Source organism: Bactrocera oleae, chromosome 3 (assembly GCF_042242935.1).
Source record: "Bactrocera oleae isolate idBacOlea1 chromosome 3, idBacOlea1, whole genome shotgun sequence".
NCBI classification, from domain to species: domain Eukaryota; kingdom Metazoa; phylum Arthropoda; class Insecta; order Diptera; family Tephritidae; genus Bactrocera; species Bactrocera oleae.
The window spans coordinates 3129999-3144644 of NC_091537.1; the positions used below are offsets into that span (position 1 = coordinate 3129999).

The 14646-nt window shown below is 37.7% G+C and overlaps 1 protein-coding gene across 1 annotated transcript in view; it reads left to right on the forward strand.

Annotated features, from left to right (window-relative positions):
- Cda5 (Chitin deacetylase-like 5) overlaps positions 1 to 14646 on the forward strand; it is a 140619-nt gene that overhangs the window by 60836 nt on the left and 65137 nt on the right. The window lies entirely within an intron of this gene.

Here is a 14646-nt window from a genome sequence, read left to right on the forward strand (position 1 = left end):
TATGAGAAATCAGTTTATATCTATGTATGTATGTATGTATGTGCTGAGCCACGTCTGTTCACTTCAAGCACTTATGCATCACTGCTTTGGTATCAATTGGTTTGACAGCGGTCTACTTTCAGCCGTCATTTAGCTGTGTTTCGTTGAACTACTTTTCGTTTTTCGGTGTGGAGAGATTCAATTCATTGCTGATTGCAATCTATACGGCGCTTCCTCTTCAATTTTAATGCTACCAATTTCATCCAAATTAAGTGCTTGAAATTTGGAATTAAATGCTGATTACATGTTTAATAAATGTTTTCAATTACATTGCGCTATTCATTACAGAAACTTGCGTTTTTCTGTAACTATTTCAAATTCATGCCATTTTCCTAAGCGGCTTTTATTGATAGAACTTATACTTAAAGTCACTTCAAGTGTTTTTATAACAAAGCCTTTCAAACATTCCAATGGATCAACACAAATCTACGAATCCAAAACTTTTTCTGAATGGTCAAGGCATTGAAGGAGCACTACTAGTGTGGTTATAAAAAAAACTACAGTTTTTAGCCTGTCAAATTCGATTTTTGACCAGATCAAAACACTGGTAGAGCATTATATGGAGAACTACAGAACATGCAGAAATTTAGTATCAAAATAAATATTCGTGACTGGATCATTGCATTATGAAAAAATACTGTTAATGGTACGAAATATATATTATTTATTATTATTTTATATTTTATATATTTTATTTAATATAATCTACCTTAATTGCAATACACTTATTCCAATGATGCTCCAACAATTTTATGCCATCTCTATAACGACTTTCCGGAAGCTCTGCAAAATACCCGTCTACGGCTGTAATAGCTTCTTCATTCCACGAAAACCGCTTTCCACGAAGGCATTGTTTCAGGTTTCTGAAGAAGTAGTAGTCGCTGGAAGCCAAATCTGGTGAATACGCTGGAAGCTCAAGCAATACGTAATTTAATTCTTGAGTTTTGTCATGGTTAAAACACCATTGTGAGCAGGTGCATTGTTTTGTTGAAAAATTACCTTTTCGTTCTGCAAACCAGGTGTTTTCTTACGAAGTTTTTCATCCAGTTGATCCAAAAGGCTGCAATAATACTCAGAGTTAATTGCTTTAGCTTTCTACAGATAATCAATCAACAAAATTTCCTTTGCATACCAAAAAACTGATGCCATAACCTTCTTTGCTGATCGTTGTAACTTCACCTGCTTTGGAGCTGAACTATTAGCTTCAGTCCACTGTAAACATTCTAGTTTCAATTTAGTAGCATGGTGGTAGATCCAAGTCTCATGCATAGTTATAAAACGGCACAAAAAATCGGGTTTATTCTGCTTAAAACGCTATAAACTTTGCTGATAAATTTGTTTTCGGTCCAGTTTTCGTTGAATTGAATTTCCAAACAGCTTTTTTATAGTTAATCCTCTTGTAAAATATAATATTAACTACTCGTTCATCTGAGATGCCTATTAGCAATTACACCTTAGTCAAACTTGGATCTTCACTAACAATATTATGAATTTGCTCAATGATTTCTGGTGTGTTTGCGATTTTTGGTCATTCTTCGCGTGAATAGTCTTCAAGCGCAGTCCTATTATAGTATCATATAAATCCATAGACCTTTAGATGGTAGCTTTAAACTTGTAGGACTAAATATTTGTCAGATAACAACTAAACGTACACGTTTGTGGGTTTAGCGGACCTTCAAAATTCATGTCTCCATGGGTGCAAATTATACTTATAGAAATATAATATGTATTTAATGAAAATAGTGTGCACATTAGAGTTTTTGGTTCGATTGAGACTCATCTTTTTTCAGATGCAAACGATCCAGTATACTTTCGGAGTTATAATTTACCTTACCAACTTTAATGTTGCATAATAAGTTTAAGCCGAGATTCCAAAGATGCCGTATTAAATATTTCCCAAAAAGTCTTATATTTTATTCCCACTTTCTCAAAGCAATATTAAAGTGCACAATGAAGAATGGAAAATAATAGGCGCACAAAGAAGCGAAATAAAAAGTGCAACAAAAGAAAATTTTGCAACAAATTCGCAACACATGCACAGCAGCGTGGCAAAAATAGTCTGACATGCAACATGTGGCAGCAGCGACATTGTACACCAGCAGCAGCGGCAAAAGTGCAGCGATGTCAGACTCCAGCACCTAGCGCGCACACACACACACACAACTACAGCAACATGCACACGCGGCCTTACAACTACAACAACACGTTGAAGCAAGTGTTTGCATTGATGCAACGAACTAATGGCAATACCAACATGTCAACTACGTGTGCAACGAAACTGAAACCGTGACAAAAAAGCGAAATTGTAAGCAAACAACCAAAAAAGAAACAAACAAAAAACAGCAACAAAAAGTGATGTAAATAAATGCGCGGCACAGTGAAACGGGTGCAACAATTCGTTGCTCGTCTGTGCGCCTGCCCACTATTGCAGCAATGTTGTTGTGCAGCACACTGCCGTTGCCAATGTACATGCATTGTTGTTGCTATTGTTGCACTAGTTAGAAAAGTGTGTACATGGTACATATATACCAATTTGCAGACTTGTTGCAGCCACTTCGCTCTAATAGCGTTGACACGATCATTTCTTTTGCTTGTGTTGTTGTTGTCTTTTGTAGTTGTTTTTTTGCTGTTTGTGATGTTTGTGGTTGGTCGTAGTTTCTTATGGCTAGCGTAAATTCTCCCATGCGGTGCGACTTTTTGCCTCACTTCTCTCCTCCGCACAGCCTATGTGACAAGCAATCGCTGTTGTTGCTTGTACGACAATTGCTTTGGCTGCCAGCAGTTGTTGTTTTTGTTGTTGTTATTACCGCATAGTTGACAGTTGGATTCATGTCAGTCAGCCAGAGTTGCCGCCACCGCCAGCCGCTCGGCTTGAGAATCGTTCACAGCCCACCTTCGCTTCGCTTTGCTGTTGTTGTTGTTGATGTTGTTGCTTGTATTGTGCATCGTTTTGCGCTTGCTCACACCACCGCCACCACTGCAGTCACTGCAGCCATTGTTACGATTGTTGTCATTGTTCGCATTATTTCATTGTGTCAAAATCGCTGTTGTTGCAACTCGAAGTTGCATTTGAACGGTTGCATTGTTTGTGCCGCAACCGTTTCTCCACACCGCTTTGTTCGCTGCTGTATTCTCGCTAATGTTGGTGATATTTCAAGAATTCAACTCATCAAACGGTGCGTTAATGTGTTGCCATTATGTTGCATGCATAAGCAATCGCTGACTCAAACACACACACACACACGCACATAGATAAATAATGATAATTGCTCTTTGTGCTGCTGGCACAAACTGCTTTCGCTTAAATCATAAATAAAGCGTTTTGCGCAAATGCTTTCGGTTTGACGCACATTTCTTGCCACTGCGCACACACATACAAGCAAATACATGTTTGGCACACATACACATATGATCTGTGGAAAGTGCACTTACCTGCATATAGTTGCAATTTTTGCTGAAAATTTGTTATATTTCCCCTGAACAGCAATCCAAACAAAACGTGTTCTTGATTTGTTCTACCGTTTTGTTTTGATCGCTCAGCTGTTCTCCTGTTTGTTTCTCCTCTTTCGTATTCCCTTTGAATTTGGCATTGCCAACCACAAAAATATACGCAAGGTTTTTAGTGGCACTGACTGAACGTACATACTGCCAAGAGTTTCCAACTATTTTTCTCAGTGAGGTATGGCCTCTGAGAACAGTAGTGGGAACACTCCAGAGAATCCATTTAGAAGGAATTCAAAAATTATGAGAACTCCTCCTAATGGAAAGAATGAGTTATCCACCGCTGCTGGATCAACAAAAGAATGCGAAAATGCCATCCATACAATTAGAGGTGGCACACTCTCTGAGGAACTACCAAGTAGTGGAGCTACCTGAATTTTTAACCAGTTGGGTAGTAAAATAAAAGAACTGGAGAGCATGATGGCGGGCCAAAGGCATATAAACCAGGCAATGCGCGACCTAGTTAGCAGCATAGTAACACTACATGCGAAGGCTGAGAAAGGTGGGAACCCACCCAAAAGAATTATGGTAGGGAAAGCATCTCAGGTATCCCCTATGGGTAAAGATGTAAATACCCAGAAAAGAATGCGTGAGGCTTTAGGCTTTTTACCACCCACAAAAAAGCCGAAAAATACAAATAAAGCGGCGCAACCCACCAGCAACGAGGCTGCGGAATTAATTCCCAGAGAAACCACGATTATACCTGGCGGAGGCGAAACATGGGTGGACGTCGTTAAGAAGAGAAGACCGATCGAAAAGAAAATCAGATCGAGGCCAGACGCCATCATACTTACCAAAAAGGATGGTGTATCATACGCTGAAATTCTCCGCAAAATAAAAAGTGACAGCGGATTAGAAGAATTGGGTTCAAGTGTCACATACATTAGGAAAACCTTGAAAGGAGACTTGCTTTTAGAATTAAAGAGTAAAGCAGAAAAGAGAGCAGACTCATTCCAAAGCGCTTTAGAGGGAGTGGTCGGGGAAATGGCCGTGATACAGCCCAAAACTCACAACGTCTCGATTATGTGCAAGGATTTGGATGAGGTAACTACACCCGAAGAGATATGCGAGGCACTACAAAAGGAGTGCGGAATACAAAATTTGGGGAAAATTAATATTAAAAGTATGCGAAAGACCCGAAGCGGAACCCAAATAGCTATCATATGCCTGCGCGCGCAGGATGCCAAGACTGCGCTTAAAGTAGGCAAAATTAAAGTAGGGTGGTCCGTCTGCCGCCTCCGGGAATACTCCCCTATTCCCCGTTGCTATAGGTGCTTTCACCTAGGGCACATGGCACGCAAATGCTGCAACCCAATAGACAGATCGTCTCTATGCACACGTTGTGGAGCCGGTGGACATGTAGCGAAGTCATGCACCAATGATCCTAGTTGCATGTTTTGCAAAGGAGCACACACAGTTTTGAGTACGACTTGCCCCAAGTACCTGGAAATGTTAAAGGCGTTAGGGAAATGAGGATATTACAGCTGAATTTAAACCATTGCGCTGCAGCACAAGATCTGCTCGAACAGACAGTATTTGAAAATAACATTGATGTCGCCTTACTTAGCGAGCAATACTCCCAGCGTTCGGAAAGCACATGGGCCACAGACATATCCGGCAAGGCTGCAATATGGTCTTGTAAAGGTCAACCTTTTATATCTTGTTCCAAAGATCATAACTGTTACACATGGGCAAATATACGTGTCATATACTTTGTTAGCTGCTATGCTCCTCCCAGCATCTCAATCAAAGACTTCGAAGACTTCCTCCTGGAGCTTGCTCTAGAAACCAGAGGCAAATCGCCAGTCATAATCGCAGGCGATAGTTTATGTGTACGCAGATATGTTGTTGCTTGAATAATTGGTAATTGTGATATTTGGTAATTTTATTTTAGTTGCAGATAGGCTAGTCTTCCCACAAAATTTCGAGTATTTGTGCTTTAATTTCGAGTTTCGACTTAATACCGATTGGTGGCGCTGTTGTCAAAATATTTCTAAACAAACAAGTTGTATTAGTAATAGAGGATAGCACATCAAGCAGTTACATCACTTTAACGAGTTGTCCATTTGCTTCCTTGTAGTGAATCAATTGATATTTTTGTTGCTTGCGTAACTTTATAAATAAACAGAGCTCGGATATAGTGATCAGAGAAGTTTTGAAGCAAAGGCGGTTAATAATATATGCATATACGTTATAATATAGTTTAAGAAATTATTAATGTGGTAAATCTGGCAATATTTTAAGACTCAGGTTTCGAAAAATTATATGCAGAAATGTTTAGAGATCTTTAGTGTACTCAGTTGAGGCTTCGTTTTACTCTGAGAAAATATATAATATCTGCTTTTTAGTTCCTCTGACTCCTTGAAAAGCATAAAGTGGCAACAAACTGTCTCCATTCATCTTAACTTTTTAATAAGGCTTTCAGTTTGCTGTTAGTTTTCCCTATTGACTCAAATTTTATTTCAAACGTGCATTCCTAGGTGTTCTTAGGCCTGCCGCGCTTCCTCTTGCCTTTTGGGTTGAACTCTAGCTCTTGACTGCAGATCTCATGCTGTTGCTTTCGTCCAACCCCATTTACGCCTGCATATAGTTTTGATTATTATATCCTACGATTCGGTGACTAATACATATATGAAATTTTTTTGAAAAAGGGTATGTTGTGGGCACCATATCAAGCCTCAACATTGTTTTTTAGCATTCATTCTCATGAGAAACTCTCTCAAATCTCTAATAGGTGGTGTAAGCGCTAATAAATACAATATAATAGTATACTGGAAAACAAAAGCAGTTTCCTAAACTTAGTTTAATTTAGATCAAATGCTACTAAACATACCTGAATCGATATAAGCGACAGTTAGATGAGAAAATATGAGGAAATCATGAGAGGCCGTGCATTATCACAAATGACAGCAAAAAATAAATGTTTCCTTTTCTATTTGAGCTGCCAACTGGGTGTGTGGGCGCCCATCAATCACAAAATTAGCTGTCACGTGATGGCTTCATACCGTCCAACCGCAATTGACAGCTCTTGTTGTGTAGCATGGAATGCGAAGTACACAGTAAAAAAATCAGTAGCGTTTTTCAATGTCTTTGCAACGCAAAGGGTAAAAAATGTTTAACGAAATTTGTAAAAATCCATTAAAATTGACAGCGTGGCACGAAACCGGCAGCAAACAGCTGATTGACTGTTGTCACCGTTACTTTAACGGCGACTTAAACAGGTCCAAAAGAAAACGTGAAAAAGATTGAAGAAATGCTAAATTAAAAGCACAAAAAACGCAACAACAAAAGGACAAACTTCTACAAAAAAAGCTGGTAGTGCTGTGAATTGCGCATGCGCGCACTCATCGCGTGCTAAAAGGTGACAGCTTAGATACAATTTACGGCTGCGCGAAATTTACAATATATTGGCAATAACCATACTTGATTGAAAACCGTAATTCCAAGAACAACAAACAGCAAAAGCAACAAAAGTCAATTCAACATTGGATAAAAGTGGCGCAAAATTGCCAAAGCCGTTAAAGCAAGGACGAAAGCATGCAGCTGGCGCAACGACAAGCGTGTGCAAGCGTGTAATTGAAAATTATTTGAACCAGCTAGCTTGCATGTCTCGTATGCCGAACGCGGTTAGCCGCATTTTCGCATTTCGAAATCAGTCTACTAGTCTGAGAAAATATTTGAGTAATGCGAGTAGAAGACGCTTTAAGGAAGTGTGGGTCAATGACGTTCGTGGCAAACAAGTTTCGATTTCGTTGGAAAAATTTCGGTTTGTCAAATTAATTAGTTTCTTGCGGTGTGACAGTTGTAATTAATTTAGATATAGAAACCTTATATGTTATAGAGCTTCTTGGTAATTATATATTACAGAGCTTGCTTATTAACAAGTTACCATTTATATGTATGTTTATATTGAAGATATGAAAAATTGGTAACTTGAGTTGCACCAAAGCTATTATACCCTAAACAGGTGTATTGTTGATAGCATAAAAGCATACAAAGAGATCTTTAGCTTGATTTCGATCGATTAGTATGTATAGCAGCTATATGCTATAGTGGTCCGATATCGGCGCTTCTGACATATGAGCAGCATCTTGGGTAGAAAAGTGTGAATGCAAAACTACAGATCGATATCTTAAATATATATTTACTTCGCCGACATTTTCTTCACGGTATTACAAACTGCGTGGCAACGCTAATGCAACCTAATCAGGGTATAAATATGAATAAACAGTTAGCCCTACCTCTAATAAATTGCACACCAGCTATTGTATGTCTAAACACAATTTGGTTAAATAATAATAAACGTTAAGCAGTAATATAATCCGACAAAGAATCGAAACAATGAGCCAACTATAAACAATAACCTCGCCAAAATAATTTTCACACGAAACTGGACACCTACATTAGTTAAAAAGCAGGGTCATACAAAGCACAGCACACCAACAAATTATTTAACCAATCCATGTGACTATAAATACATACAAACATGCATAGTGGTACATAAATATTCTTTGGGAAATTCACACGTACTTGAAGTGCATACAGAAAATTTGCTTATGTAACTCAAAATAGTTCTAGAGAACTAAGCACAGAGCGCATAATATTTGCTTTGCAATTATCTAGTATAAACAAGTATATATATATAAATGATGCTCAGCCCAACCACAATTGCAATATCTGCTTTCAATTTGTCAATAAAATCATTTGTTGCAGAATAAGCTCATTTAGAGTTCTACTTATGTATAATACATGCACTCAAACACACACAGTTTCACTTGTCGCAGCCACGCTCATAACGCGCACCTTGACAGCCACCCTCGTGTAATTGAACTGCTGAAGGTCGACTGGTTGCAAGCTGGCTACAAAACCAGGCACAACCGCAGGTGTCGATTATTTGGCGTCAAGTGGTTTAAACTCAGAATTAATATTATAAAAGCATTAAAGCAAATTATTAAATTGACTGCAATAAAAAAATATTAATTTTGTTATATAAGTAAATACAATACATTGTTGCATGCGCATGAAACAGACACACAAACATATATGGCGACTTAAATGGTTTGCGGTAATTACCATAGTCATGACATAATTGTGCCAAATTTCGTATCATTTTCGCATAATCTGCAATTTCATTTGTTGCTAACAAAAAGTGAAACAACAAAAACATAAACGGCCAATGTGAAAATCCCCACTCTAGGTTCCTCCACAATATCCGCTCATATGTATGCATAGCCAGCGCACACGCTGAACGCTTAAACGCTTTCATTACATTCAATTAAACTAACATAATCGCGCAGAAATTCAATTAGCACAATTACAGCCTTAATATCTCACGCTTTGCGCCACATCCACGAAGCAAAGTCAGTTGTAAATGTTTGCTAACCATGTGGCAGGTTGCTTGGCAGCCGCTTGGATTTGTGTTTTCGTTGCGTCGTTGTTGTTGTTCTCGTTATTTTTTCGCTTATTGTCGCTTGCCGTTGTTGGCTGCCTAATTTTATGATGAGCCAACCTACGCATGTCACATTTAGCGCACGCGCAGCGTCGTTGTCATTGTCATTACTCCAGCTGCGACTGGCACTGCTGCCGTTGTTGTTTGTGTTGTTTTTTTGTGCTGTTGTTTTCCAGTTCGCTTATTGTTGCTGCAGTCGTCACTTTCGTTATATGGCTTTGCAAGACATGACAAGCAACAGCGCCGACTTGTTGCAAGTGGCATACAAATGACACTTAGGAACACGAACAAATAAAATTTGGGAAAAAAAGACATTTGACAAACAGTTGCTCTAAGGACAGTGGGTCAGAAATATCACGCAACACTGGAAGTATATTTTTTTGTCAATGTGTTAAAGTACATAAGTCTGGAGCAAACTGGAACATTAAGGCTTTAAATTTAGCTTAAGAGTGTTTACAATTTAGCACTGTAACAATTTACTTTATCTGAAGTATTGAAGATCACAAAAATGCAGTCGTCATTACAAAAATTTGCAATCAGTGTGAGAAAGATAGGAATTTAGCGGGAATTTACTCGAGCTTATGTGGGTGAGAAAAAGTTCTTATATATTCATTAAACCATAAACCTGCCTTAATTTGAAAAATCGCAAGATTACAATTGGTTTGTTGTCTTATTTATTTTAAAATATTTCATAAAAAATTTCAATTAATCCTTATGCTTATAAGAAGTGGTAAAATTTTTTATTCTAGTCTTATTACTTTATAGTTAATATGTGTGCGCATAGATCACTCTAAGTGGTAAAAATTATTTTTTTAAAAATACCAAATTAGAAACTTTAAATTCTTTATCTTCCTTAAATAATTACAAAAATACCAAATTTGAAACTTTATTTTTTTTAAAGCAAATTTAATCGCTCGAGATAAAATGAGGTAATTAATATTTAAATAATGAATAAAATGTATCTATAAATTTATAGCCAAAGTAAATCGTCCTCCAACTTGTCAAACAAATGCATTTATGTGCTTTCCAACTAAATTTGTCACAATTATATTGACAGCATTGACATCGAATGCCACCCAACAACACAGCAGATTCGTCGCAACTCATTTGCATGCAATGTTCGCTAACACGCTTTCTGCTGATCTGCTAGTTGTCAGTGCAGCCTTGTGCTTCTACTTTTCTGTTTGTGTTGGAAAAATGTCAAAAGCGTGCAGTAACAACTGGGAGTGGCAGCAGCGGCAATAAAGCGCACAAACAAAGCATGCGCAGCAGCCAGCGTGGGTGTTTCCCATGCTTGTCATTTCAGCTCATTTCATTTTAAACTTTTCAAAGCGCAGTTGCTTCCTTTTATTGCCTCATATACATACCTTGTATGTGTTGTTGTTGTGTGTGCCTGCTGTTACACATCACGAATGCACAAATGTACGGTATCTGCTTGAGATTGTCTTCACTGATATATGTCTAATGTCTTCGTTTTGTTGGCTTGTGAGCCCATCTGCGCTGAGCGTCACGCAGGTGGACGGAAGTTAAATATTTTGCGTGCCAAATTTACGCCCAAGTGCAGGCAATAAATTCGAATTGGCTAATTTTATTTCTTCAGTTGCAAACTGGTGACACGTGAGCGCTGCTGCACACGAGTGTGTATTTATGTGGCAGACTGTGTGTCAAGGCTTGTCGGTTGTACATCTGTATTGGTGCGTGTGAACAGTTTGTTGCCACAACTTGGTTATACTTCATATGAGAAGTGGTTCATTGATGGGAATGTGAATTTTAGAATTTTTTTTCAAATGATATATATTACATATGGCTTTATTCAAAAAAATATATTTATAGAAAATGTGTATGACTATTTTATATATTTTAAAGCATGTAAGTAAATATAATATTTTTGATAGTTTTTCTAAACAAAAATTACGCCCGTACACTGCAAAGGCGACCACGCTTTGTCTGGCGATGGCGTATGAGTAACATTTATTATTTGCACATCGAAAATTCCTGCCTCGCATTGCGCAATCAAACTACGTTATCTAAAGTGTTTTATGCCATTTAGATATTCAAAAAAATTAATTAATTAAATAAAAGCTTCTTTTTCATAAACAAAAAGAGATTTCCAACAATTACAATGCGCCGCCGACATTAACAACTTCACGCACTTTTAACTAAATTATTGAATTACTTTTGTTAACAACTTCATATGCAAGTGAGCACTCGAAGAGTTATAAAGGTGGGCCTAACGAGCGCATAAAGTTTTTATACGCAAAAAAAAGTGAGTTGTGAGATTTTTTTGAAACAAACGCCAGTTTTATGATTGTCAACAACTTTATGAGGCACTTTCACCAGCTTCGGTTAACGGCCTAAGGGCATATGTGAAGCATACTAGATTGAGCTGCATTAATTTGGATTTTAAGTGGTATTTAGCTAGTGAATTATCGATGCATATATATATTTAAGTCACGTGCTAGAAATGAAATTTGTTTTAGTACATTAAGCCGTTGCAGGCATCGAAAAACTAAATTAAAATAAAAGTGTAAAAAAATTGTCCACTTCAAAAGTTCAAATAGTTCAAATAATTTCTTTTATTGATTTTTATATTTTAATTTTAAATAGTTTTAAAAACAAAACACTTAATTTATTATTGCTTACAAATGTAATGAATAGTTGATCAAAACCAAGCTACAAAATCTTAATCATACATTCAGGCTTAAGCACTCCAGCCCGTCAGATTTTCGAAATTGTAAAGTGGAGTACTTTAAATCTTTGTGATAAATAAGTAAGAATATAGCTTCTTTTCCTGATTTCAAGCTTTGAATTCTTGCATAAAGTTTCCTCTCAAAACCCATTTCTCCAATTTAATGTGTACCCAACCTAAAGTTACTCATACGCTACGTACCCATGCGGCCTTAATGTTACCTCACATACACTATAAGTCTCTATATACACATTTAATCAAATCTATGCCAGCAATCATGCCACTTAAAGTCATAGGTTGCATGGTTCATGCAACTGTCTTACACATATACGTAACTGCTTTCTTTCCGACAGCGCATTGTCTAGTGGAAAAGCATTTAATTGAGCCTGAACATGCAGCGCGCAGCCAGAAAGGCCGCGTTTAACAGCACTCAAAACCGACAATTTAATCAGATGTGGCAAGTTGTGATGCCAATTGGCTACGACTGCCTGTAAATAAATAAATGAAGCTGAATTATAATAAACTGCTGCTTAGCCACTCCTAAGCGAAGCATGGAAAATAAGCTATTACTAGGCATACATACATATTTATACCATGCATATATGTTTTGTATGCGCGTATATGAAGCTAAACTAATTTACGTGTAAATATTTGGAATTAAATATGAACAATTTTCGGCTTTAAAGAAAGGCTGGTTGTAGGCCTGCAACTTGATTATGTTGCTTATGTGGCCGCTTGTGTGGTCAACAAAGGCCTCATTATATCTTTATATTTGAAGATTACGAAGTAATTATCTAGTTAAGTAGTACACATTAAATAGCTTATATAAATTTATGGGATCAGTCTTTGTTAGGCTTTAGTTAAAAATATTATTTTTTCCTTTTTTAATAAAATTTAATTACAAAATATCAAAATGAATTAGCAACAGCTGCAGCTTTGCCGCAACGCTTCCTATTTCAGCACGCACAACAATTAGCCGTCATCTTCTTCGCTGATTTATTGCCACAAATTGCCTGCTTGCCACCACAAATTTGCAAATCAATAACGGCATTAAGCACACGCTTTCAATTAGACCAACCAAATACGTAATTGAAAGATCAGCTTAAGTGCTGCGCGCTGAAAATTACTTTTCGCAAGTGTTTTACATGAAAAATGTGGCAACATTTGCACGCAACGCCACATCCATTTGCCACACACATACACATGTGTGTGCAAGCAATTTGTATTTGTTAGACGCACGCGTTGCCACATTGTCTGCCACCTCTGTGTGATTATCGTTAGTGGCCGATGCATGCGGTTGCAACGCTGTCTTAATTCTTATTTAACGGTAATAATTTTGCGGTGCCGTTGCAATTGTAGGCTTGCCAAGCACTTCGTCTCTATCGTCGAAGCGTGCACTATTTCCGGCATTGAACGCATTAACATACGCTGCCACAAGTAAGAGTGTGGCATGTAGCCGCAGCACGGCGCACAGCCGCATGTCGCGCGTTCAAGAAATATCGTCGCTCGCCACAGACTCGTGCCGCATTTGCGCGCCGCCTCTGTGCAATCGCATTAAATTGCCTGCTAATGGCCAGCATGCTGCGGCGTGGACCAACACAGTCTGGGTGTAAGAGCGCGCTTTCGGCCAGCTAGCAGCGGTAGCAGCAGCAGCAGCAATTGCTGTCGCGTCGCCACATTTATCGAATGCATTCAAATGAAAAGTGAAAGGTATGCGGCCACTTGATCGCATTGTTCGCATGGCGCTTGTTGTTTTTGGGCATGTGTTGCACTCAAAATTGTGGCAACTTATGAATACATGCGGTGGTGAACGAATAAAAAATAAATATGTGGCGAATTGTGCTTGCGGCACACTTATGAATTTGGCAAATCTTTTTTTTTTTTTTGTTGTTTTTTTACTTTTTTGTGTTTGAAAAATGCGGTGCGTGCAACAATTCACTGAGTACTCACAATTTTTCGTACTTAAGGCGACGACCACAAATCCGATTAACGGCATTTTTATGCGTCCACATATGTGTGCGTGTATGCGAATGCAGCAAATTGCTAACCGTTAGTTATTGTGGCTATAAAAAGCGGTAAATAAGTAGTTACAATTTACTTGATATTCTCAGAAAATGTAGAAATAAATATACCCTGAACAAGGTATATTAAGTGTGCTACAAAGTTTGTAACACCTAGAAGGAAACGTCGCAGACCCTATAAAATATATGTCTGTTAGTCCGCCTGCATATCTGCGTACTTGTACCTCAGTTTTTGAGATCTCGATCTGCAACTTTGCACATGCATTTCTACCAAGAATACCACTAAACGATCGGAATAAAGTGCTTGTATGGAAAACCTTCTCATTTGGTGAAATATCTTCATCAATTTTGCCATGGGTTATTGCCCAAGGCAACTGTGCAATATTTGAAGAAATTGTTCCGATCGAGTCAATATAGCTTATAGCTGCCATACAAACTGACCGATCACAGTTCTTTTAAGGAATCTTTGCCTTTATGAATGGTATTATAACTTCGGCGCAACGGAAGTTAATTTTTTTGTTCTTGCTTATATTTACAAGTTTAACGTAGAAATGCAGTTGTGTAGGTAGACATGCACGCCACCCATATTTAAGAGTTCCAAGTATTTCGAAAACCACAGTTCTCTCTTGAATGCAGTTTAAAATTTTGCATTAATTAATTAAGAAATGTTACGAATTTATGTAGTTGCTGCACGAAAGATACTCATAATACTCGGCGGTTAACGGTAAATATTATCTAGTACATATATTGCCTGCATTTTTTTGTTTTAGTTTTGAAAAATAGTTTGTAAAATTTTAAGACATAAATTCCGCAGCAAAGCACATAATTTATGCTTGTAAATGTTGCGCAACATGTTGGTAAACTAATATAAAGAATTAGAAAAAAAATATATAAAACATATGTTAAAACTCTGCATACATTGTGATGGTGGTAGAGGGCTGACTCTA